The sequence below is a fragment of the Nyctereutes procyonoides genome, unplaced genomic scaffold, assembly GCF_905146905.1.
Source record: "Nyctereutes procyonoides isolate TBG_1078 unplaced genomic scaffold, NYPRO_anot_genome, whole genome shotgun sequence".
NCBI lineage: Eukaryota > Metazoa > Chordata > Mammalia > Carnivora > Canidae > Nyctereutes > Nyctereutes procyonoides.
This window is the reverse complement of record NW_026575043.1, coordinates 50,057,924-50,082,561: the sequence shown is the minus strand read 5'-3', so window position 1 is coordinate 50,082,561 and position 24,638 is coordinate 50,057,924. Positions and strand designations below refer to the sequence as shown.

Genomic DNA, 24,638 nt, shown 5'->3' with positions numbered 1-24,638 from the left:
ATCCTGGGTCTCTGAGGGACTGTGTGGAAGGCAGCCCCACTCCCACCCCCACCACCCAGAGCATTGCCCAAACTGCAGCAAATTCTATGTGAGTGAGAAGTAAACTTTCTGAGTGAGCGATGGAAATTTCAGAGTTGATTGTCACTGTTGCATGAGCCTATCCTATCCTGACATAGCTCCCGGTTAATAATATACTAAGCAGGAAGGAGGAGGAGGTTTGCAGGTTTGGGGATTAGATGAATCAGGGTTTCCCAGGACACAAGATAGGTACCACCAGCCCCAAATAGTACTGAATCACATAGTTACAACATGAGTGAGGGCATAAGATGAGCATGAAAGAGAAAGAGACAACAGCAACATGCAACCAGGAGACTCTGGTCAGGGTCACACTAGCACAGTAAACATCACCAGGGGAACCAGGATCTGTGATGGGAGCTGCATTTTCCTTGATGTTGAAGAAGCACAGTTCTCTTCCAAATGCCCACAGACACCTCCATTTGTACGTAACTGGGCAGCACAGTGGTTTCAAAGAGCAGAGGCAAATGGGAATCTGCTCGGTGAGATTCAATTTCATGTTTTTGTTAATAGCTTTCTCCTGCTTCTCACAGATAGAAAGCAAGTCACCCCAGGGATGTGACCTCACCTCTCAATCATTTAAAAACAGAAAATAAATGTCCGGAGAGATTAAAAACACAGGTTCCGTGCCCTGAAAGGTTGCCATGTGACAATGTGGCATCTTCATGGGAAAGATGAAAACTCCATGTAATCCTATTACAAATATTTCCATTAGTCACCAAGCCTCACCTTGGTAATCTGTTTCAATTCAAAGCCCTGTCATTCCCCAAAACCCAATTTAGAAGGTGCACGAACAAAATGTAAGTTTGTGCCAATTTTTCAGAGACGGGCAAAAATTGCCACTCAAGTTCATTTGGGGTTCTTCCCCCCTGCTTAAGCTCTTGACTCCAGGGCACCAAGAGAATTCCTTCCCATCATTCACCAGGTAATCTTGCCCTCTCAGGCCTCCTTAAATCCCTCGCTCCTGTCTACAAAGTTTCCAGGGCAAAGATGCAGAGATTCTAGTGCACAAGGGTCCAGCCACCTCAACATGCAAGGGGCATGCACACTGGGATGCTCTGGGGAGGCCAGTAAGAGGGGATGTCTGGGCTGGGGGCTGGGATATTTATAAAGAGTTAGGACCAACCAGACCTCTCACAAGCTCAAGGCCAGAGCTCAGATGTCATGCCAGTCTCTAACCATCCTGCCCACCAGTGTGGAAGCTATCAATCACATCACTGCAAGCGCTGAGTGTTGGTGGGTATAGTCGGCCCCATTGTAAAGTGAAGAAATGGAAGCTCAGGGATTAACCCCAACCTGGAGCTGGCATGTGGAGATGTTGCTCACCCTCTAAAACCAGAGCCCAGACGTGCTACTCCTTCATCTCTGAGTTTCATCAGCCCTCCCCAGGCTCCTGCCTGAGCAGACTTATGCTCCTGTGGTTTACCCCCGGGGAACTTGAGACAAGGAACGAAACTTCCTGGAGCTTGCTATAGACTGGATGTCCCTGTCCACGCCAAAAATCCTGTTGAAACCTCATCCCCACGCCAATGGTATTTGGAGGTGGGCCCTCTAAGGGGTGATGAAGTCATAAGAGGGGCGCTCTCATGAATGGGATTGGTGCCTTGTAATGGAGACCCCCAGAGGGCCCCCTTGCCTCCTTTCATCAGGTGAGGTGGCAAGGGTAAGACAGTCATCGGTGAACCAGGAAGCAGAGTCTCACTAAACACTGGCTCTGCCAGCACTTTGATCTCAGACTTCCCAGCCTCCAGAACTGTGAGAAATAAATGTCTGTTTATAAGCCACTCATTCTATGGTGTCTTGTCATAGCAGCTTGAATGGACAAAGACTGAGCCTGATCTATAAAAAGCTGATAAATAATCATAGTCACCCCCATGATTGGCTGTGAGCATTCATTAACACAAAGTGGCACTCAACAGTCTGTTCAGCACAGTGCCTGGCACACTCTAAGGCTTAATATCTACTCTTACTATTACTGATTATTTGTCCCTCCGGGTCAAAATACCTTAGACTTTGGGACCCACCATACCCCCCACCAAATTGGCACCATTACTTTCCTTTTTTTTTTTTAACATCTTATTTATTTATTCATGAGAGACACAGAGAGAGGCAGAGACACAGGCAGAGGGAGAAGCAGGCTCCCTGTGGGGAGCCCAATGCGGGACTCCATCCCAGGACCCCAGGATCACGTCCTGAGCTGAAGACAGACACTCAACCGCTGAGCCACCCAGCTGCCCCAGCATCATTTATTTCAATCCAACTGCACAACTGATACTTTTCCAAATGTGGCACCTTCTTTCTCCTACCTTCTTGCTTTCGAGTACACTATCCCCTCCACCAAGGACACCCTTCCTCCATCTCCCACTTCTTCTAAAGGTCTTATTTGTCAGGAAATAGCCCATTGCCCTTCTCCATGAGTTTTCATCATACCCTGCCCATACCCGTGTTTCCCCTCTTCCTCCCTGGTATAATGCTGAATTTCTTGTCTGTGCTGGATTGGGCGGCTGGATGGACGGCCAAGAGAAGGAACACATACATTAATGATTAACAAAGCCATTTTTGAAAATTTCAATTGGGGACACAGGTTTGGAATGTCCATAACTAGGAAGGAACCTTCAAAGTTGACACACATGCCACCGTATTGAGCCAACAAAACATCATTTCTATCAAAATTAGAAACAAAATGTCAAGGTTCTCAGATGTGATTTCAAAAATTATTTCAATGAGGCAGCCCAGAAGAATTAGTCTATGGATTTTATCGGTTCTCTAGATCATATGTTAACACTCTTTTTGGCAGCCTGAAAATGACATTTCTCTTCCCGGCCAATATCCTCTCTTTTCCCACTTAGAAAACATTGTTTTTTGTTTTTTTTTTTTTCTTTCTTTTTTCCTGAGTTGTCAGTTTCAGGTTGTAATTTCTATTCCTGTTTAGCACATGTGAATGAGGGTCTGTTTGCTTCGGAGCTACCATCCTCTTGGTGTCAGAACAGCCCCATGTTGTCCACAAAGCTGACTGTCACCTCCCAGTGCAGCTTCAAAAATCACATGGAAGATGGGAGAAGAAAGCCTGGTGTGGGGGCTTTTCCAGGAGAAAAGCAGACAAGCAGACCTTAGACTCTCTCCTATAAGAGGAGCAGCTGGACAGAGGCCCAGAGGTAGCTCACGGGCTTCAGAGTGAATGGATAGGCTCTGGTGCCTCCGAGTCAAGGAACAGAGTCACGTGATTTAACCCCTTTGAGCCTCAATTCCTTATCTACAAAATAAGAGTGACGGGACCATCCTCATGAATTGTCAAGGAAATGCCTAGATGTGAACCCTGCCTCTACCACTACATGTTGCTTTATCTTTCTTAGCCTCCATTTATTTCATCCATAAGCTGGATTTAATGAACCAAATTCACTGTTCTGAAAATTAAGCAATTTATCTAAAGAGCTTACTGCTGTGCCTGGCACATGGAGAGTACCAACCAAAACACTGCTCTTCCTTACAAGGATTAAAAACAATTAACAGTGTGTTCATTTCCTGTCTCCCTGTAAGTAACCACCTGGGGCGTAAATTTGTACAATAAACAGGTGACTCCTGGGTCTCAGGCTGAGTGCTAGACTCTGGGGTCAGTCACATGGCTCAAGGAGACAATCCAGGCCCTCCTGGAACTTCTAGTGTAGGGGAGGACACAGGCGTGAAAAGACCCTTGTCTGGCTCAGGCTACATGTGGGAGGATAGGCACAGAAGAGGGAGCAGAGCCTGCTGCGTGGGGGAAGGGTGGCTGTGGAGGAGGGTTTCTGGCAAAGGTGCAGAGAAGGCAAAGAGAGAGCATCTGCCATCATTAAGACATCGTCCCAATATCATCAGGGTGTTGGGGCCCAAGGAGACCTCCCACTGCTGTCAGGAAGTCCTAAGGGCCCTTCTCAGTTGATGAACCCAGTGGTCCCTCACTGGCCTGCCTCCTCCTCCACTTCCCTCCCTCCAACCTGCTCTGCACACAGCAGGGCAATGAGCTTTGTGACTCAAAAGGAAACCACGTTATGCGCCCCATCCAGTGTGCCAATACAAATCCTTCCAGAGTGCTCCACAGCAGAATGATGAAACCTTGTCCCGTGCAACACAACTCCACCTACCACTATCCTGGCCTCTTCATGTGACCCTTGTCCCTTGTAACCAGCCAAAGGGAGCCCGAGACTGCTGCTGGGAGCAGGGAGGCAGTTACTCCTTCTGCATACTTCCAGAGCCCAAATGAGCAATTGCCTTCATACAGGCAATCACCTGAGTGACAGGTAAAGTTGGACCAGGGCAGTGTCTAAATCCAGGAGGAAGTAACTGCCAAGTGTCATGTCTGGGTGACTCAGGGAATGGCCATCTCTTCTAAAGGAGGGGGTAAGACAAACAGACAGACAGACAGACAGGTGAGCAAAGTCTCAGCCAAGGCTGAGCTCCCAAGCCACATCACATCATGTCATGTCAGAGCCAATAGACGCTCACAGCAGTGGTACAGCCAAACCCCAGCATAGTCTAAGAGATACATCAGCCACCTGGGAACTAACATTCATTCCCTCCCTCATTCACACCTTCAAGTATTTATTGAGCACCTACTATGGTATCAGCTACCGTTTTAGGTAATAGGTTAAAAAGCAATGCTTCTGCCCTCATGGAACTTACATTTTAGCATATGGAAAAAAATGAAAACAAATGAATTAGGAATAAATCAATGAGAACAACAGTGGCATGGCTAACACTTAGCTATGCCCTGTACTACTCTAAGCATCTGAATATTCAGACTGCTTTAATTTTCCACAGCCATCTGATCCTAATACCTAATACCGGACAGGGTATTAGGTTGTCCTAATTGTACAGAAGAGGAAAGTAGGGGCACAGGGAGGGGAAGTAGCTTGCCCAAGGATGCACAGCAGTGTGGTAGAGGTAAGTTTTGGGGTCTGTGAAATCCCCAAGAAAAACAGTACAGCTGGACTAATCACTGTCTTTCACTAGCACTCCTTACGTGCACTGTTTCAAGCCCTTCACTGGCATCACCTTGGATCCTCTACATAATCTCATGTATTCTCATCATCCCCATTTTATGGGGCGGGGAGCGGGTGGTGGTGGTTGGAGGCTTGGAAACGGGAAGGGACTACCTGAGCATACTTGGCCCTAGTTCTCTTGAAAAGACAAGGTGGGAGAATGGTCTCTGTGCTTCGGCAGAACCGAAATGAGCCCAGGCACACGCCTAACCATCCCGGGTAGGACCACCATGGTTGTTATCTCTCTCCTCTCCAACTCACAGTGCAGAGGCTTGGGGCTTGGCTATTGGCCTCAATGCCCAGCTTCCCTGACTCCTCCCTGGATGGCACTAACCTTAGATCTTTCATCCGTCAAATGGAAATAATAGTTGTACCTACTTCAGGAGGGTAGCTATAAGATGACCCCAAATCATTCAAGTAAAGGCTTTGGCAGGAGCCCTGATACCTACTAAGTACCCAACAAACTGTAATTCTCCTTACTGTTGCTATTCCGAGTCTTCTGGTGAGAACTGTTTCTATCTATTAACACAGCTTTTGCTGCTCTTTAGAAACTGAATTTTATCTCTGAACTTTGTCCCAAGGAAGCCCAAAAGCTACTTGAAACTGGTATTTTATTGGCCAACCCGTGAGAAGTAACAACAGTGATGTTAGCTATCAGTTGTCAAGCCCAAGCTGTGTATTGGCATCAAAGAAACATACTTCACCTATGTTGTCGGATTTATTCCTCTTAATAATTCTGATAACCGAGACATAATCTGTCCTTTTTAAAGAACATAGCAGCTAGGAGGTTAAGACTCCAGGGTCCCTGTTACAATGGAACAGGGATTTGGGCGCAGGTCAGGGGAGAAATTGAACATGGCTCATCTGGGAATTGTATAGTGGTTCCTAATCCTGGTTCCATGATGGAATTACCTGGAGAGCTTAAATGAAAGGACATCCAGGTCCCACCCCAGAACATTTGGATCAGGACCTTTTTTGGGGTGGAGTCCCAACATCATTCATTAAAAATTAAATTTAAAAAAGCTCCCCAGATAATCCCAATGTTAAGCCAAGGTTCAGAACTACTAGAAAAATGGAAACAACTCATTTTTCAAAGAAAAAAAAAAACAAAAAACAATGCCTCTCATTTTCATTGACATCCACCTAAAAAATGATCTGCCCTCACATCTGTTTCAAAAAATTTTTTTTGGTTTACAAAACACTGTCTGGTTTAATCTCTTGCTTGAAATATCTCCATAGCATAGGGATGTATGTATAGCATATGCATGTAGTGTGCCCATTCTACAGATAAGGAAGTGGAGGACCTGGCATCATCCAGCACCCAGATGGGAAAGCAGGTGTCCCAACTTCAAGTCCAAGAGGATGTCCTTACATGAAAGGCCCAGAGATCTTTAAGACATTTAAAGAAAACCATGACCATTCATCTCACACAGGGGAAGGAGTTCAAGAGACCTGGTTTTGACACTTGACTCCCAAAGATATTCTTATCAGGGTTGACTGGAGCCTTTTACTGCAGTATTGAAAGGCAACACAGAACCAGTTGTTGAAACCGGGCCAAATGGAGCAGAGAAGGGGAGGAGATGCGTTCCTCAGAGAAAGGCCACTTAGAAATAAAGTGAAGGTTTCTGGAATTACAAGGCAGGAACCATTAAGGCCAGTGGGTGTCCGTCTGTCCCCAGCAGTTCCATCTGCCTGCAGCCAGTGATTGTGCTGAGGCTCTGCTCTACTCTGGTTGTTTTCTTTTTTTTTGAGTGGGTTAAATCTACCCCCCTGTGATCTTGTTTGAACTGATGATTTGCTTAGCAAACTCTTTCTCTATAAATAATGAATAACTCAACTCCAGCCTGCCACTGATACATTATTACAAGATGGGAGTTAATGGGGTGTAAAGTAGGCAGGGAACAGCCCTGCCACTCATCCCTCTCCCCACCTCCAACCTTCAGAAAATGTGCTAAGCTACTTTGGAGCCTACTAAATTGGCATCTTTTCTCCCCATCCCCACCAGCCCAAGACCTCCAGGTACTTCTAGGGTCTCTGCTTCCATGCTCATCAGCACAGAATCCCATAAAAATAAGACCAAAGGCAAGGAAACAGGAGGCAGAGATGATTCTTTCAGCCTTGCTGCCTGTTTTTTGTTTAGATGGTCTGTTTTCTTTTCATATCTGGGAATGTGCCACCCAAAGTTCATTTCCATGGGCGTGCAGTCTGCTGCGATTCCCGTCTATGGATGTTTCCCTACTCTACCCTTGCTTTGCTCCAAGGAGCTGGCTTTAATTATGACACACTGTCTGACCTCCAACAGGTCTCAGAAGGAAAGCTCTAAACTCTCATTCCCAGTGCCTACCAGTGCTAATGGGCTCTCAACAAGCATTTGCTGAATGGCTAGATGGCTAGATCATTCTATGAGTAGATGGGCTATGAGTAGGTGGATGGGCATATGAATATCTAGGCAGGAGATGGGAGGATGAGTTGGTAGGAAGAAGGGTACTTGAGCAGGTGGATGTTGGATGGATGGATGGATGGATGGATGGATGAATGGATGGATGGATGGATGGGGAAGACAGGGCGAATGCTGGATGGGCGCGGGAAGGAAGGGTGGTGATGTTGGATGGGTACATCTGTAAAGAGGGGTGGGGGTATGATATGAGTAGATGAATTGATGAGAAGGTGGATGGGTGGATGGATGGATGGATGGATGAATTGAGGAGAGGATGGATGGATGAATGGATGGATGGATGGATAGTTGGGTGGGTAGATGGGTGGAAAGGTGGATAGATGGATGGATAGATGGATAAATGAGTGGTCATTCACTCCTAAGGGTTCAGCTTAGGCAAACCAGGCCCAGTCAAGGAGGAAAATGACCCAGATAAAGATGAAGTAGGTAATGTTCTAATCATTTCACAAACAGACAAACTGAGAGCTGGAAAGGTTAAAGGTTTGTCTGAGGTCACAGCAGAAGTAGTATTTGAACTTTTGGCTCCCTTCCGGCCCTTCCCTTGCCATACGCAGCACATAATGGAAGGCCCATCCCTCCAGATGCTATGTCAACAGCACTCATTTTCCACCTTCATATTCTGTAACTGGATGAGTGAGATAAGCCCCAGGGATATCCCAGCACCAAGGCTGAAAGCTGGAGAGGAAGAGGGTGGGGCAGGGAAAGCAGAATTCCAACAGGAGGAACGGGTGCAAGGCCGGCTGGGCCCAGGAAACAGTGAGTTAACAAGATGAATAATAGCCCATTGGGCTAAGGTACAGCATCTTTTGCCTGAGAGCCTGTCAGAAGCACTTCTATTGCTCAGATAGAGATCGGACCTGGGTGCCAGACATGCAGGGACATGCCCCAGTGGTCTACATAAACTCCAGACAAGTCCACTGAAAATCCTTGATCTGGGCCTCAGTCCCAAAAGGCTGTACTAATAGTCGCCTAGGAGGGACTGGCTCCAGCTGGGGAAAGTCTGAAGATGGCTGGGACTCCTTCCTTGCCTTTGAAGATATTGGGTCTGTTCCTGCTCGGCATTCATTTGGGTCTTTTGAACACCTACAAGAAACGGAATCTGCTTTTGAAGAGGACTCAGAGACGAGCCTTTTGATTAGAGGCAAGAACAACTTCCCAACCCCAAGACTCTCTGTTTCTGTCAAAAGGAGAGGACAGCTGGGACCCGTGGCCCTATTTCTCATCTGTCAGTCATGGTAGAGGGATGGTCTGCCCGGGAGACCACTGAGGTACTGGACCCCAGGAAGGGGACACTGATTGCCGCTCCCCTCAGCTGCAGCCCCAGCTTGAAACTTGGGTCACTGCCACCTGCCAGTTCAAGAAGAAAATCCTCCTCCCCAATAAAGTGCTTATGTATACCCGCTTTGACAACAGCAGACAGGAGCCCTGATCCCAGCTCCACCAGTACAGAAGTACCAACCTCACCTGGTAGCTGGGAAAAGTCGAAGTGCTTAGATCACCACCAGACATGTAGTCAATGCTTCATAAACTGTTATTATTAGACAATTTTTAAAACCAGTCCACATTTCTCTAATTCTGGCCATTTCATGCCAAGTTTTCAGTCTTGCCATTCCATATGCTCCTGCTAGCCACCCAGGGAAACATACATGGTTATCTCCCCTTATAGATGAAAACACGGAGGCTAAGAGAGGGGAAGTGATTTGACCAAGGTCACACAGCCAGCATGTGATAAAGCCAGGACTCATAACTCCATGTCCAAAGTTCTTCCTCTTGCAGCATATGACAAGAGTGGTATTTGCATTGCCCCTCTTGCATACTCACGATGCAGGGCTACTAGTAATAATCACTGCGGCAACGAGAATTGCCAATACTTACATAGAACTTCATGTTATTAGCCTTAAAAATAAAACACCCATTATTTTATAACAGCAAAATAGCAGAGAATTGCAACCCAGGTTAAGCAAGCTATGGCAAAGCCATAGGTAAGTCCAACAAACAAAGAGGACGTTATTTTATGGAGAAGGAAGCGGAAGCTGGGAGGGGTTGTTTTGAAAGGCAAGTCCAGAGGAGAGAAGCAAGGGTTCAGGGTGAGGAGTTGCTCATCAGCTGAGTTCCAGGGCTAGTAGATCCTTGTAGGAGAAGCAATGTACATCTTTCCCTGCTGGGGTCTGGATTGATGATTCTTTCCTGTGGAGATTCTTTTGTTAGGGGTCTGTAAATTGATGATTCTTCCTGCCACTGACATTGAGTGGCACAGCTCCCCCTTCCAGCCTTCCCTGCCAGCATCCTGAGTCCACTTTAGTGAGGCTTTCCATTACCAATTTCTACAAGGTATAACAGGCTTAGTGCCTTATATGTAGAAACCCACTTAATCCTCAACAATCCCACAAGGTAGGGGCCTATAATCTCCATTGCACAGATACAGAAAAGTGAGGCTCAGAAAGGCTTAAAAATTACCAGTCCAAACGAAAAACTTACATTGACAAACCTGTATTAAAGTCTAATTACTCAGATCCAGACAACTAGTAAACCAAGAGTTTTTGGAGCTTATTTTGGTGACTGTCGGCTTGTACTTTCTGATGACGCACACGGCCGGGCACTGGGAGATATACAGATTCTTGACTTTAACATGTAAGAATGCTTCCCCACCCCAGTTAAATTTTCTATATAGGGAAAATCCCCATAAATTTTACTCCATACTTGGGCAGCCTGGGTGGCTCAGCAGTTTAGCACCGCCTTTGGCCCAGGGGGTGATCCTAGAGACCCGGGATTGAGTCCCGCATCAGGCTCCCTGCATGGAGCCTGCTTCTTCCTCTGCCTGTGTCTCTGCCTCTCTCTCTCTCTCTCTCTCTCTCTCTCTCTCTCTCTCTCTCTTTGTCTCTCATGAATAAATAAATAAAATCTTTAAAAAAATTTTACTCCATACCCAAGGATGAGAGAAGCGACCAGAGCATGACAGTGATCTATGAAACTCATTCAGAGAGCCTTGGAGAACAGTCACAAGGAATATTCGAACACAAAATTATGTCTGTTCTTAAGATGACACAGTAGAGCCTGGTAGTGTTAAGGCTCAAGAGAGCCTTAAGGATCAGAGAGGTCAATGGTATTGCCTGATTCAGACTCACACCAGCTGTAGGTCTTTGGATGAGCCACCTCATCTCCCAAAGTCCCAGCCTCCTCATCTGTAAAATGTGGACAACAATTATATGAAGCAATAGCTCTAAAGTACCTAGCAGAGAACTCAGCATGCAGTAGAAGCTCAACACACAAGTTGCCCTTGATATCGAGAGTGGCACTTCACAACAAAGCCCTCTCTTATATGGACAAGGATTCAACCAAGCAACCAACTTCCCTTCCTTCCTTTTAGTTGTGCTGAACATCAAGGATTGGTTTTGAAAACAATGCTGTGCCGTGCCCAGAAAGAGCACTCTGGGAGCGGACTCACTTCCAGCCTCGGTGAATCCGTACAGCCATTCTGATGAATTTCAGCTCTTTCCTGCTGTTCTGGGAATGGATCTTCCAGCTGTGTGCCTCAGCCCCTCTGAAACTATTACTAGCATCGCTGAAATGGTCACCATCCTTCCAGTTCAGAGGGTAAAGAGCTCCATTCCCACGTGAACCTCGGCCCTAACCTGGAAGTTCACATGGTGTACACCTAGGAGCACAGGTTGGGCAGTCAAACATCCCTGGACAGGTAAACAGGGATGTCTGCCAATGGGTGGAAAGCCACAACCCAACAAAATATTGAGGCTGCAGGAGTTCCAGGGAACACTTTTCCAGCTGCATCTCGCCTGGTCTTTCTATAGCAGCATCTGAGACTGCTGACCACGCTCCCTTGCTGAAATACTGTCTTCCCTGGGCTTCCATGATAACACCCTCCTGGTTCTCCTCGATTCTCTGGCCCCTCCTGATCAGGCTTCCTTATAGGCACACTCTGCCTTCTTCTCGCCTACATCTTTCCCCACTGCCCTCACTGGTTCTCAAAGTGGGGTTCCTACACCTACAGTGTCAGCATCACTTGGGAACCAGTTAAAAATGCAAATTCTCAGGCCCCACCCAGGAGTTGCACTTGGAGAAGTGCTGCCCCAGGCCCTTGGTTCCTCGTTTCTCATAGCACAGATGACTGTCAGCTCTGGGCCTCACGTCCAGAACTGCACTCTGAACAGCCATTTATCTAAATGCCTACCTGACGTCACCTCTTGAAAGGCTCAGAGGTACCTTATGCTCAACGTGCCAACCAGACTTTTGATTTTGCTCCCTGTCCCTGAGTTCAGCAATCTCTTCCTTGGTGGGGGTTGCCAGCCACTAAGCAGCCTGGTCTCCGTTCCCCATCAATCCAGGCTTCCATCCTCTCTTTTCTTCCAGAGGAGGGTGCAGCCCACAAGCAGACGAGATTTCTGAGCACTCAACATTCAGAGAATAGAAAAAAATAAATAAATACCATTTCTCTTTAAAGCAGACCTTTCCTTGGACCTCTGTAGTTCACCAAAAAAAAAAAATAATAATAATAATAAGTACCCAAGGTGTGCCAGGTACCATGCCTGCATCTAGGGATACTGTTTGTCTGTCTCGTCCTGCTCCCTGTCTCCCGGGTTCTCCCTCTTCCGCCAAAACAAACTCTTATTTCACATTCAAAGAGATAGGCTCCCAATGCATATATTAATATACCTATTGATTTTCCTCTTGCCAGTCATTATCAAGATTTATTTATCCCCCTGGCTCCCCATTGATTGAGGAAAGCAGTATTCCCACTGGTCAATCAATCCTGATATAGTCCATGACAAAGAGTCAATATCTATTTATTATTTGATTTATGGGCTTAATTATCTTAAACACGACCAGGCAGGGACAAAGCAGAAGCTGAGAAGTGCCCAAGCAACCGTAACCAGTTTGGGAATACATCAAAGCAAAGCCCAGGGCCCAGCAAGTTCCCAGAGCAGTGAAAACATACTGATCTGACGCTTCCCACTCTCCACCCACCCACACCACCCTGAAGGCCACCACAAGGAGAGGGGAGGGGATTGACACATGCCAGGGTTACAATTTGCACCTGGCCACTCAACAAGTCATAAGCCAGGTAAGTTTGGTGGTTCAAACAAATGAACAGGACCTGGATGTAGGTCAGCTTTTTCCCCCTGCCCAGGGGTGAGGACCAGCAGATCAGGGTTCTCAGAGGCCCAAGAGGCATTAGAAAGAAGGATGAACTTAGAGTTGGGAAGGGAAAGAACAGGAGGGAGTGGTTTGTTATGAACTCTGGTCTGAATTAGACAATCCTGAGTTCAAATCCTGACCATCCCCAGCGTTATGTAACCGTAGCCACCTTGCTTCATCTGCTTCCTCATCCATAAATGGGGGAATTGAATGTACCTACTTCAGACAGTCACTAAACCCATTCAAAAGACAGAAAATCCAGTATTTGCACGCAGGCCGATCAGATCGCAGAAAACCAGCTTTTAATTACAACCCTGATTTCCTCTGCAAAGCTGCCCCCATGCTCCTGAGTCTGTTTAACCATGGCCTGCCAGCAAAGCTGAGGAAACCGTCCCTCTGGTTTCTGGAACACATGTTAAGGACCTGATGTTGCCCACACTTGCCTTCAAAACATGGGAGCACAGCTGGCTATTTTTAACTTGGGTAAATAGTGAAAGCTGTTGAAAATGCCTTTGTTTCCAGAGGACTGCCAGCTTGCTGTTGCTCTCTCCCCTCAGGGAGTCATGCCAAGTATCTTTTAGAACCTAGGGCATTTTAAACCCCACATTTGTTCCCACTGATGTCCGAGGAGGATTAACACTGTCCACACCATTTTTGGAGGGGGGACGGGGAACAGATGGACAGTCCCACTGCAAGCTCCTCTAAGGAAAGGGATCACCCCAAAGTGGTCTTTCTAAAATGCGAACTGGACTGTGTTACTCCTCTGGCTAAAACTCTGGGTAGTACTCCCTGCCTCTGGGAGAAAAGTCCAGATTCCTTAGCTTGGCCCATGAGATCCTTTCAGACTATCTCCAGCTTCTTATCTCTTGCTAGTACCCAAATGGGTCCTATACTCCAGCTGCTGACTCTGCTGCCTCTTCCCTATCTTGTTCCCTCCCAACGCCAGCCCTCTGCATTACAGTTCTTGGCTGTTAGGAATGCCAATACCTTCTTGTCCCTCTGGCCAGTTCCTTGGTTGGAAAAGGGGCCAGCTCCAGGTCTCCACAGCTCCCCAGGATCCTATTGCAGAGATTGCGACACTGAGAATCATCCAGTTACCTGTCTGTGAGCATCAGGGGGCAGGGGCCATGCCTTCCCTTCCTCATTTCCACCATTACACCCAGTCTCTTTTTGTATTCTCACTTACATCACATAGTTGGCATCTTTTGCTTTTGGTCCCTGTTAATTCCCTCACATCCTATAGCCACCCCCCCACCAGTTTGTACTACATTTTACTTATGTCCCACTCATTTCTCAGTGATTCCGAGTAAACAGTACCATTCATTGTTTGCTGCTACACTTGCCTAGAGGAGCAGGCTGTGATAATGTGTGTGAATATATTTTTGGAAATAGTTATTCACTCATTCAACAAGTATTTAAGGAGGACTCAGTGTTTTAGAGACTGGGGATGCAGAGGTGAGCCAAATAGCTGAGGTTCAGCTGTCCTAGGGCTTATGTTCTAGGGTGGGGGAAAGGATGTAGGGAAAAGAGACAAAAAGCAAGCAGACAAATTGAGGAAGATATTATCTTATGGTGAGAAGTGCTCTAATGAAAACAAAACACAGCGATGGAGTACCAGGGAATGAGGGAGGGGGGAAGGTGGGCAATGCAATACCACTTTGGATTGACTCCAGGGCCTCATGCTCTTCTAGGCTCCTCTAGTCCTGCCTGCTTCTTCTCAGTCCCCTGTGCATGGTGACCCTTCCCCACCAAGGCACCCTGTGAGGGGGGAGGTTCTCTAGGCTCTGTCCTTAGGTGACTCCTGCACCTCCCTGGATGACCTCAGCTTCCACAGAAGCCCACAGCTTCAATCACCACTCCTTTGCAGATGACTCACACATGGTTATTTCCAGCCTCAACCTTTCTCTGAGCTAGAGACCAGGATATCCAGCTCCTTGTCAACATCTCCCTGTGGATAGGTCAAAGCTCAGAGAGGTTAAGTAACATGGCCAAGGTACAAGCCAGGAGCAGTACTGGGCCATGAGTCCAAGGGGTCAACCTATAGCCATCACCTTGTATCATTTGATGTTATAATAAACATAAAACACCTGCTGCTTGTAGTGCCAGGGATGCCTTGGCACCCGGGAGGAAATACACCACTACTGTTAATTGCTATCACTATCATTATTGCCATCATCGTTAGAGTAGCATCATTATTATCATAGCAACTGGGAAATACAAGGTATTGAGCACCTCTGGCTATTGGAGGCATTAAGCTATAGCTTGATCTCTAATTCTTATTTCTACCTTGCAGGAGGGAAAAGGGTCATCCCATTTTACAGATGAGGAAACAGAAGCACACAAAAGTAAAGAAATTTGCAAAAAATCAAAATCCAAAAAATGGAGCATTCATACGTATATTTGGTGAAAGTAACAAAGTCATAGAACAGGATTGCCAGATGAGTCTATCTTCATGGGATAGAAGATCTATCCATAAATGTCTGCGTAGTCAAAGATCTGCTGGCTCTTCACCAAAACCCATGTCAGTTTCCTCCTGGGAGTACAATTGGCTCTTCCTCAGCTTCCCTTACAGCCTGGTGTGGTCAAGGAAATGTGCCAGCCCATAACACATGGGTAGAATGATGTGCATCACTCGTAAGTATGGCTCATGGAAACATCCCACACAACTTCTATGCACTTTCTTCTTTCCCCAGCTAGATGCAGAGCACTCTGAGCCCTAGGGTTGGATCCAAAAGTTGAGATTGGCCTTAGATCCCTCCACATCTGAGGAAAAGCCACCTACATTCCAGAAACACCCATCTTGGACTTACCATGTGAGCAAAAAATGGACTTCCATTGTGTAGAGCCATCTAATGCTTTACAACTTATTTGTTATAGCAGCTACTGTTAGCCTGACAAATACAAACCATCAGTTTGTGTGTGTGTGTGTGTGTGTGTATATACACACACATATATATATACACACACACACACATATATATATATGGAAACTGCAAAGATATATACCAAAATGTTAATGTGATTGCCTCTGGCTGTAGACCTTACAGGTGAATTTCATTTTTTTTGCTGATCTGTATTTTCAATAAGCTATCACTTGCCTAATAAGACGCCCAAGTGACTTTTTAAGTGATAACAGATGGCCCACACAGTAATTTAGAATCTTTGAGATTTTAGGAATGTGGTGGCCAGTGGCGAAGCCTTCACCCAGGCAACTCCTCTGCTGGTCATATGGTCATTTACCAACAGGCATATGCAATGTACATGAGATGATGTTAATAATAATGATGATAATGATGCAGTGCATTTATAGCGCTTCCTTCACAAAAGTCCCGGGGTGCTTCACATTCCAGCACAATTAAAGGCAGCCACAGACAAAAAACCTTTTCAGCTGTGCTTTATAAAGGAAAAGCAATTCAGCTTTTTGAACATAAAAGGAAGACGATTCCACTAGATGATGGGGGGGGCGGAATCTTCATGTGCTCAGTGCCCCCCCCCACCCCCACTCTTGTATGTTATATTTAGGACAATCAAACTGGCCCAAAGAGGGGAAGAAATCAGAAAGCCCACAAGCACAGAGTTACTGGAAAAGGAAGTCAAGATCTCATTCGGGGATGGAGTTACTACTGTCTTAGAAGGCAGGGTCCTCTATTTGTCAAATATTACAGCTTGGCGCTGTTAATATTTGAAAGCACAAAAAACAAGAACTGATTCGGAGCTGGACGTTGTCTATTAAAAAGCTCCTGATATTTACCAGACTTAGAGTGCTGTGCAAATGAGGCCCCACGGCATTTCATTACTACCTTGCCCCAAGGGGTTGGAGTTGGGGGGTGGGTGAAATCCAGCCATCCTCACATGACATCACAACTGCATTCAGACTCTGGGCACCCAGCGACTGAGGACACTTGCCCAATGAGAAATTTTTTAAAATCTTCCTGAAAGCAGTGGGGAAGTCCTGTTCCTTTCTCTTTCCTGGGGTGTATATCCCAAGCCCCTCTCTCACGACAAGATGTCTCTGGAATGCCCCTTATTGTCCTGATCCCTCCTATTCCCACCCCTGAAAAAGCCTCTTAAGTTTTCGGTGTTCCCAAACTCAGAGGAACCACTCAGGCACCTATTCTGAAGCCCCACTCAGGTGGAAACACCACAGCGATGTCCAGGGCACCCCAGAATCCCATTTCCTCTGCTTGCATTCTTTGGGGCTGGGCTAGGTTGGTGCTTTCACTGCTCTCAACCAAATGAGTTTTGACACACTGAACTGACGAATTAGCAGAGTGTAAGAGGAGGCAGCAGGCAGCCAGGCCATCAGGAAACTTGCAGAGTGCTGTGAGTTAGCTCTTTCATTGGCTTCCCACTGCAATAGAATAAATTCTACACCTTTATTCACACCTTTGAAGCCCTGCAGCCTCCTTCCTGCCTCCCTGCAGTCATTCACATACTCCCTTCTGGTCTTCAGATGTGCCCGTCTCATTCCCACCTCAGGGCCTTTGCACCTGCTGTACCACCGCCTGGACCACTCTTTCCCTGCTGCTCCTCTTCATTAGGTCTCAGTGCAAATGTCAATTCCCCCAGACACCTCTTCTCAGCCCCTCCTCAAAGTAGCCCTCCTGTCACTCTGACCCATCCTCCATTTGTGGTCTTCACAGCTCTTAAGGCAATGCTGTAGTTATGTTACTTGTCTAATTTGTTACTGACCGTCTTTTCTGCTGGAATGGAAAGTTTTTGTAGGACAATAGGAACTGTGTTCTGAGAACCTAGCAGGCAGCCAGGCACTCAGCCAGGGTCCCATGCACATCTGTGAACACGCGTTAGCACTGAAGCTAACGGGTGGCTCTCAGGCCCCTGCTGGTCTTCACTTTGGGCCCTCCTTCTTCCTGGGCCCAGCCACTCACCAATCCGTGCCGCCTGGCAAAATGGTTCATTGAGGCCGCAGGAGGTTTCAAGGGTGTGCAGCTCTTGGGAGCAGAAAAGCCTGATCACTCAGGGTAGGAAGTGGGAGCCGGTCTCTTTAGAGCGAGGGCTCTGATCTTGAGCACATAGAGACTTCCTGGAAGGCTTCTTAAACTCAGAGAGTGGGCCCACCCCCAGAGCTTCTGATTAGGAGAGAGGGAATTTTTTATCCTATATTTGTCTTTCTAAAAAGCTCCGAGGTGATGCTAGCCAGGGGTCCACGCTATGAAGCATCGCTTTATTTAAGATTTTATTTATTTATTCATGAGAGACACAGAGAGAGAGGCAGAAACACAGGCAGAGGGAGAAGCAGGCGCCACGCTGGGAGCCCAACACGGGACTCGATCCCAGGTCCCTTGGATGAGGTCCTGGGCTGAAGGCGACGCTAAACCACTGAGCCACCGGGCTGCTCTGAAGCATGGCTTTAAATAATTTGGAGATTCTAGGAAAAGATTGGAGGAGGGAGGTGGGGGCTTGTGGGCTATGGGATCTTCGTCAATTGTTATTGTTAATACTACAAGTCTTTTGCTGGGAGAGAGAGAGTGTGTGTTTTATAAGATAAAGAGCAGGACAAAGAAAGAGAAGAGAGAGTGTGTGATGTAGAGTGTATATGGAAGAGGTGTGTGTGTGTGTGTGTGTGTGTGTGTGTGTGTGTGCTGGCCCATAGCAACTTACAGGGTATGTTAGTACATAAACAGAATCAAAGCTACAAAAAAATGAAACCGGTTTAATAAGCCAGTGGCTCTCAAAACGCAGTGTACCAAATCCTCCAAAACTTAATTAAAAAGACAGAGGCTTTGGCTCATTGATCTAGGAGGGAGCCTAGCTCTTGCATTGTTACCAAGTCCCGCAGGTGAGTCTGGTGTGATCCGGGAAATCCTGCAATGTAGTAATCTTGCCTACCCCCCTTGCCCTGGCGGATGCAGCCCGAGGCAAAGAAGGAAGCCGCTGGGCTAACATCAGATCCCCCTCTGCTCAATTCCAGGTCCTGCCAGTCTTGTTCAAGGGCTCCCCTTCCCTGTCTGACCCCAGTTTGCCCACTTGTAATATGGGCACAGTAACAAAAGGAAGAACATCACCATGCCCGGCCCAAAGCAAGGCACTTGTGGAAGGCTGGTGGAACCTGTTGCTGTTTTGGTGTCTTTGGGGGGCTCTGCCTTTATCAACATTAAATAAATGCCTCTCAAGGCAGGGAGATGGTTTCTGACATGAGGATCAGCTGTGCCCCGTTTAGCTTCCAGGAAGGGAGCCCCGCGATGGACCCGGTCATCTCCGCCTGGCCCATGAGCGCACTGCGTCTTCCTTTCCAGGGACAGGGCTGGGGCAGGAGCTAATAAGCGCACTGGGACATGGTGATAAACCTTTCGGGAAGAATGGGGCGGCTTCTCCCTCCCTTGACCCACCCTTAGTGACAACGAGGGTGGAGCTGCTGGTACAGACGCACCACCGGCAGAAGGGCGACGGCGCAGGGCCGTCATAACGCAGTGCTTCCCGGGCTGGCCAAGGGCAGCGGGCCGGGATGAGGGACCAGGCACTGGTGCCTGGTGAAGTCATCGGCGCCGACCAGAATGGGAAGTCAGGGCAGATACACTGGCATTTCCCACAAGCCCCCACCTCCCTCCTCCAGATAAAGTGCCTCGGCAGCTGTCAAAATACTCTTCCTGGGCCACCACCCTCTATTTTGGGTTTTTCTTTTCTTTTCTTTTGTCCTTTAAGACATTAGTTCCTGACCCTGCTCACAACCCTCCAAGGGCTACCCTGAGCATAAGATCCAGACCTCTCGCCAGGCTTCCAGGTCCTACAGCAGAGGGTCTCCCACGTGCCTCGTAGTCATGTGGGGGAAGTTTTGTACTGAAACCTGTGGTCTCTACAGACTAATTAAACCAGAGACTCTCAGGGAGTGGTTCTTGACTGGGGGTGACTTTGCCCCAGGGGATATTCGGCCATCTCTGAAGACATTTTTGGTTCTCACAACTAAGGACTTGGTACTATTGGCATCTGGTGGGTAGGGGGCAGGGATCCTGCTAACCATCCTACATGCATGGGCCAGACTCCTATAGATGAACAATCTTGCCCCAAATGAGCTGGTGCCAAGCTGATGGGCTGCTGTAGGCATCAGTGCCCAAGTCAACCAGGCTCGAGCACCACTCCCCTCCCCAGTCTGGCCCCTGCTGGCTTCTTTCCTCACCTCCCACCCTCTCGTCCTCACCGACCATGTTCTACCACAGTCTTCTTTCTGGTCCAAAGCACACCCTGCTCATTCCTACCCCCGGGCCTTCGCATGTGCTACTCCCTCTGCTATGTGTGCCCTGCCCCATGTCTTCACAGCTGGCTCTTTGCACTCAGGTCTCTGCACAAATGCCACTTCTTCAGAGAGGCTGCCTGGATCCTCCGTCCCATAATGCACACCTAAAATAACTCCATCCCCAAGTCTCTCTATAGCACTGCTCTGGCTTGGTTCCTTCAATATGCTGGGACCTATTCAAATGGTCTCATTATTACTTAGCACTAGTCTGTCTCCCCCACTACAATGACAGCATTCTGAGAACAGGGTCTATGTCTGTCTTGCTCAGTGTCATCCCCTGGCATCCAGCAAAGTGCCTGGTACTCAACGTGTTTACTAAGTATCTGATGACTGAATAAATGAATGGACAAGGATTGGGGGAGGCTAGGGTTTTCAAGCTGTTGGAGGATCAAGTGCATTGCTAGAGACCTCGTGTTCCTGTCCCAGCCCCACTTTCTTGTCCTGGCCTCAGTCTCCATATCTGTAATATGGCCCGGATGAGTTCAATGGGATCAGGCTCCTGCTAATGAAGCCCTCCTAGAGACATCAGTGGTAGTGTTTTGCTTTGGTCTGGTCTCCATGGCACCTAGCTAAGGTAGGTTGGTCCTGGCTCCTGTCACCAGATTAATAACAAATTTCTTCCCACTGAGATCCTAATTATTTTGTAATTTTGTCTTGTCTTTTTTTTTTTTTTCCCCAAAAACATTCCTGTTTCCATTTCCCTCTGCACTAGCTGGTTTACATCGGCATCTGTGCTAAGCACACAGTAGGTACTCACTGGTAATATGCCCCAGGGTATGGTTCCCAGATATTAATCAGATTAGAATGGGCTGGGGAGCTTGGTTAGAAAGTCTTAACCTACAAACGGGCTTAAATCATTAGGTCCAAGGTGATGTGATAAACTAAAAACTGAAGCCCAAAGATATCCAGGTTCTAATCCCTGAAAACCACAAAAGTTATCTCAATATTGCCAAAGGGGGCAGCCCCCGTGGCGCAGCGGTTTAGCGCCGCCTGCAGCCTGGGGTGTGATCCTGGAGACCCGGGATCCAGTCCCACATGGGGCTCCCTGCATGGAGCCTGCTTCTCGCTCTGCCTGTGTCTCTACCTCTCTGCCTGCCTCTCTCTCTCACTCTGCCTCTGAATAAAAATATATATATATATTGCCAAAGGGACTCTGTAGATGTGATTGAAGTTGAGCATGTTGAAATGGGAGAGGTTTCCAGATGGATAGGTCCAAGATGCAATCACAAGTATCCTTGTAAGAGTGAGATCTGACCACAGAAGGAGGCTATGTGACCATGGAAGCAAGAGGGTATACCGCTAGCCTTGAAGATAGGATTAAGAGGCCACAAGCCAAAGAATGCAAGGAATGTTCTAGAAGCTGAAAAGACAAGGAAATGTTCTCATTCATAAAGGAGAGCAGCCCTTGGCTGTAGCCCAGTGAGACCTACTCCAGACTTCCAACCTCTAGCACTGCAGAACAATAAATATGTGTCATATTACCACCCAAGTGTGTGCCCATCACAACATCCCTAGGAAACCAATACAGGAGCACCCAGGTGCCTGCATTTGAACGACTTTCCTCCCTTTGCTGGTTCTGATGCAGGAGATCCAGGCGGACTATATTTCAGGGAGCACCACTCCAGAGCTGTTCCAGGCTGCTTTTCAAACCAGCCCATTCCCAGAGCTTTTTGTCAGATTTGGAGGGACCCTGCCACAAGCACCCACTTCTGCCTCATTTTGCAGATGGGGACACTGAGGCCTTGGGAACTCTGCAGCAAGGCGGAAGGATGAGAGATGTTTTCATTCAGCTCTGTCGGCTTTCAAATTCCACTTGGAGTTTTTAAAATGAACGATTGTGCAGACTGCCAATAGCTTTGCAATAATCTCATAATGACCCAATCGTGAAACGATTTAGCAATCCTGCTGCTAATTGTATTTGTGGATATAGCAATTGGGTAACTAGTTGGTTATTACTCATTCCCCAAGAGCCATACACATCGTATTACAAGGAAGCTAATCTTAGAAATACTTGTTAACTCCGATGATAATTACTAAGTAATTGGCTAGAACACGCCATTGTGAATTTAGTTGGAATATGCCAGGTAATTATCTGGTCTTATGTTCCCTGTAAAATAAATCCAGGGTCCCAAAATTGTTCCAGTTGGTTGGCTATTGTCCAACCATCGACCTCAGCCAGCCAATTATGTGGATGCAGGTGATTAATCAAATTACTCAAATATCAGGTTTCAAACTGAATGTTCAGATAAAAGGCCTGATGGTCAACAAGTGGATGGTGCTACATGGGAGAATGCGGTTCACAGAGCATCCCCCAAGATAAAAAAATAAATAATGATACAATAATATAGAATAAATGCCACTTCTTTGGGGCTCATCTGGCTTCTTCACACAAAATACCAAAACACTTCATAGACCAATTACATGTCCCAAAGCTGCAGAGTCTTTATCACGGTGCCAGGAAAAGGCTGTGCTATTTGTGAAATCTGCAGGCAGTTACGGTGCTCGGGGAGTAGGGGGGCAGAGTTTGTACATAATAGAAATTTCAGGCCCCAAATGCAGCTGGCTTACAGGATGAGTGACACATTTTCATAATGACCACTTATTTCTCAAGGGTGGCTGCTAACTGAATCTGTCCACTTCTAATTGCCCAGCCCTTGGGAAAGGGGTGAGGGAGGCTTGGGGTACTGGGATCCGTCAGTAACACTGAGAAAGTCAGAGGGCGGGAGGCAAGAGGTCCTTAGAAGGGCCAGGCAAAGGACAGGAGATGATGGGTTTCAAAGTTCTAGTTTGGGGATGTCAAAAAGAGGGGTTACTGGAAGGTGAGAAGCTGACAGAGAGAAATTTGGGGTGACAGTCTGGTGGAAGCAGTAGAAAGAAGGCCAGTGAGGGGAGGGGAAAGACCACCTTCCAACCAACCAGATGTACACATCCCAAAATAAAAGGCTATGCAGGAAGATGATACATTCTGGATAATGAAGAGAGGAGGAAAGGAGCTGTGGCAGGTTGTAGAAGTAGCCACAGGTTGTCCCTCTCCCTGCATCTATGCCCCTGTCACATGACATCACAAATCCTCCCATGCCGAGGTAAGGTCTCTTTCTCCATGCCTCAAATCTAGGTTGACCATGTGAGTTGGTTTGGCCAACGTTCATTGATCAATGCAACATGACAGAGGTGTGAAAGGCACTTGCCCATCAGGGCTCAACCTCTTGCAGCACTTGGAATCCTGAGACCACCACAAGAATGAGCCCAAGCTAGGCTGCTGGGGGATACAAGGCCATGAAGAGGAGAATCAGGGCACCCCAGCTGCCAACCTGCCAACCTGTGGACACAGAAGTAGGGATATCCAAGAATGACCAGCTCCTAGTCTGACCTGCCAGCTGACCACAGACACATCCATGAGCCCAGCTACTGGGCCTGGCTCAGCACAGAACTGTCCACAGAAGAGAGGAAAACTCTCAAGCATTGGGGGTAGCTTGTTACTCAGCACAAGCTTATTGATACACTCACCTCATGAGAACAGCTCAGCCCCTGCATACCATCTGAGCTGGTTATTTGAGAGCCTCTTCTGTTCTCTTCAGGGTTGAGAACTAACATGTTTACCCTCGTTTAGGAATGATTGAAGGGCACTTCTCAATCTCCAATCCTTTGAAAACACTTACCATATGACACATGGATTCCAGTCAATCCATCATCTGCACAGTCAATGCTGACAGACAATAACACACCTTCTTCTAACCCCTGAGATCTTATAAGTGGGCTCAAAGATGCTTTGTATCACAAGGGAACCAAAGACCCACTGGCTCTTCCTGAGCTCACAGCTCCTACTATGACACCTGTCAAGATGAGAGGCTTGTGTGTTTGGGATCTTCTCACTGGAGTTGAGAATGAGAAGGAGAGAGATCCTAGCTGACTCTTGGCATCACAGGCCACACCAAGAATGGCATGAGTATGGCTAGCCCTAATGCAACAGGAGAGCAACAGCCAGAGTTTAAAAACACACCAAAGAATTGAAACCAAAGCTATTTTTTTTTCAATGCCCCATGTCACTGAGTGAGGCTAGAGATCAAGTTCTGGAAAGTTGCTATCACCTGACATTTTCTTAATGTCAGTTCTCACTATATCTCTTGTGCAGCTATAGATCATGGTTGTTGGATATTTAAGATAGCAATGGTAAAGTGCTGCAAATGTTGTCTGCTTCTTGAATGAAAGAAGTCATCATGATCTCAGCCCACTGTTGGCCAAACTAGGGCCCAAGGGCCAGATCCAGCACATCACCTGCTTTTATAAATAAAGTTTTATTGGCACTCAGCCACATACAATCATTTATATCTTGTCTGTGGCTGCTTTCACATCACAGGACAGAGTTGAGCAGTTGGTACAGAAACTGTATGCCCCATAAAGCTAAAATATTCATTCCTGGGCCCTTTACAGAAAAAAATCAGCCAATTCCTGATTGGATCCATTCAGCTCAATTTAAATACGGAGACAGTGAATCTCAGTGATGTTGTTTCACAAATCCTTGGAGTACATGGGGACCAGAACCAACTTTCCTAACCTCCCATTTATGGTGCCCTTCCTGTGGCACCACTCTGCCAAAGGATTTTGGCATCAAAAGTATTTTCTGGAATGTCAAATCTTAAAACCACACCATTGTAAATGGTAGAGCCAGAAGAAGCGCCATTTACCAGAA

General features: G+C 47.1%; 1 protein-coding gene across 1 annotated transcript in view; it reads right to left on the bottom strand.

Annotated features, from left to right (window-relative positions):
• The window catches only part of KSR2 (kinase suppressor of ras 2), a 399,224-nt gene that overhangs the window by 27,322 nt on the left and 347,264 nt on the right, over positions 1 to 24,638 (bottom strand). The window lies entirely within an intron of this gene.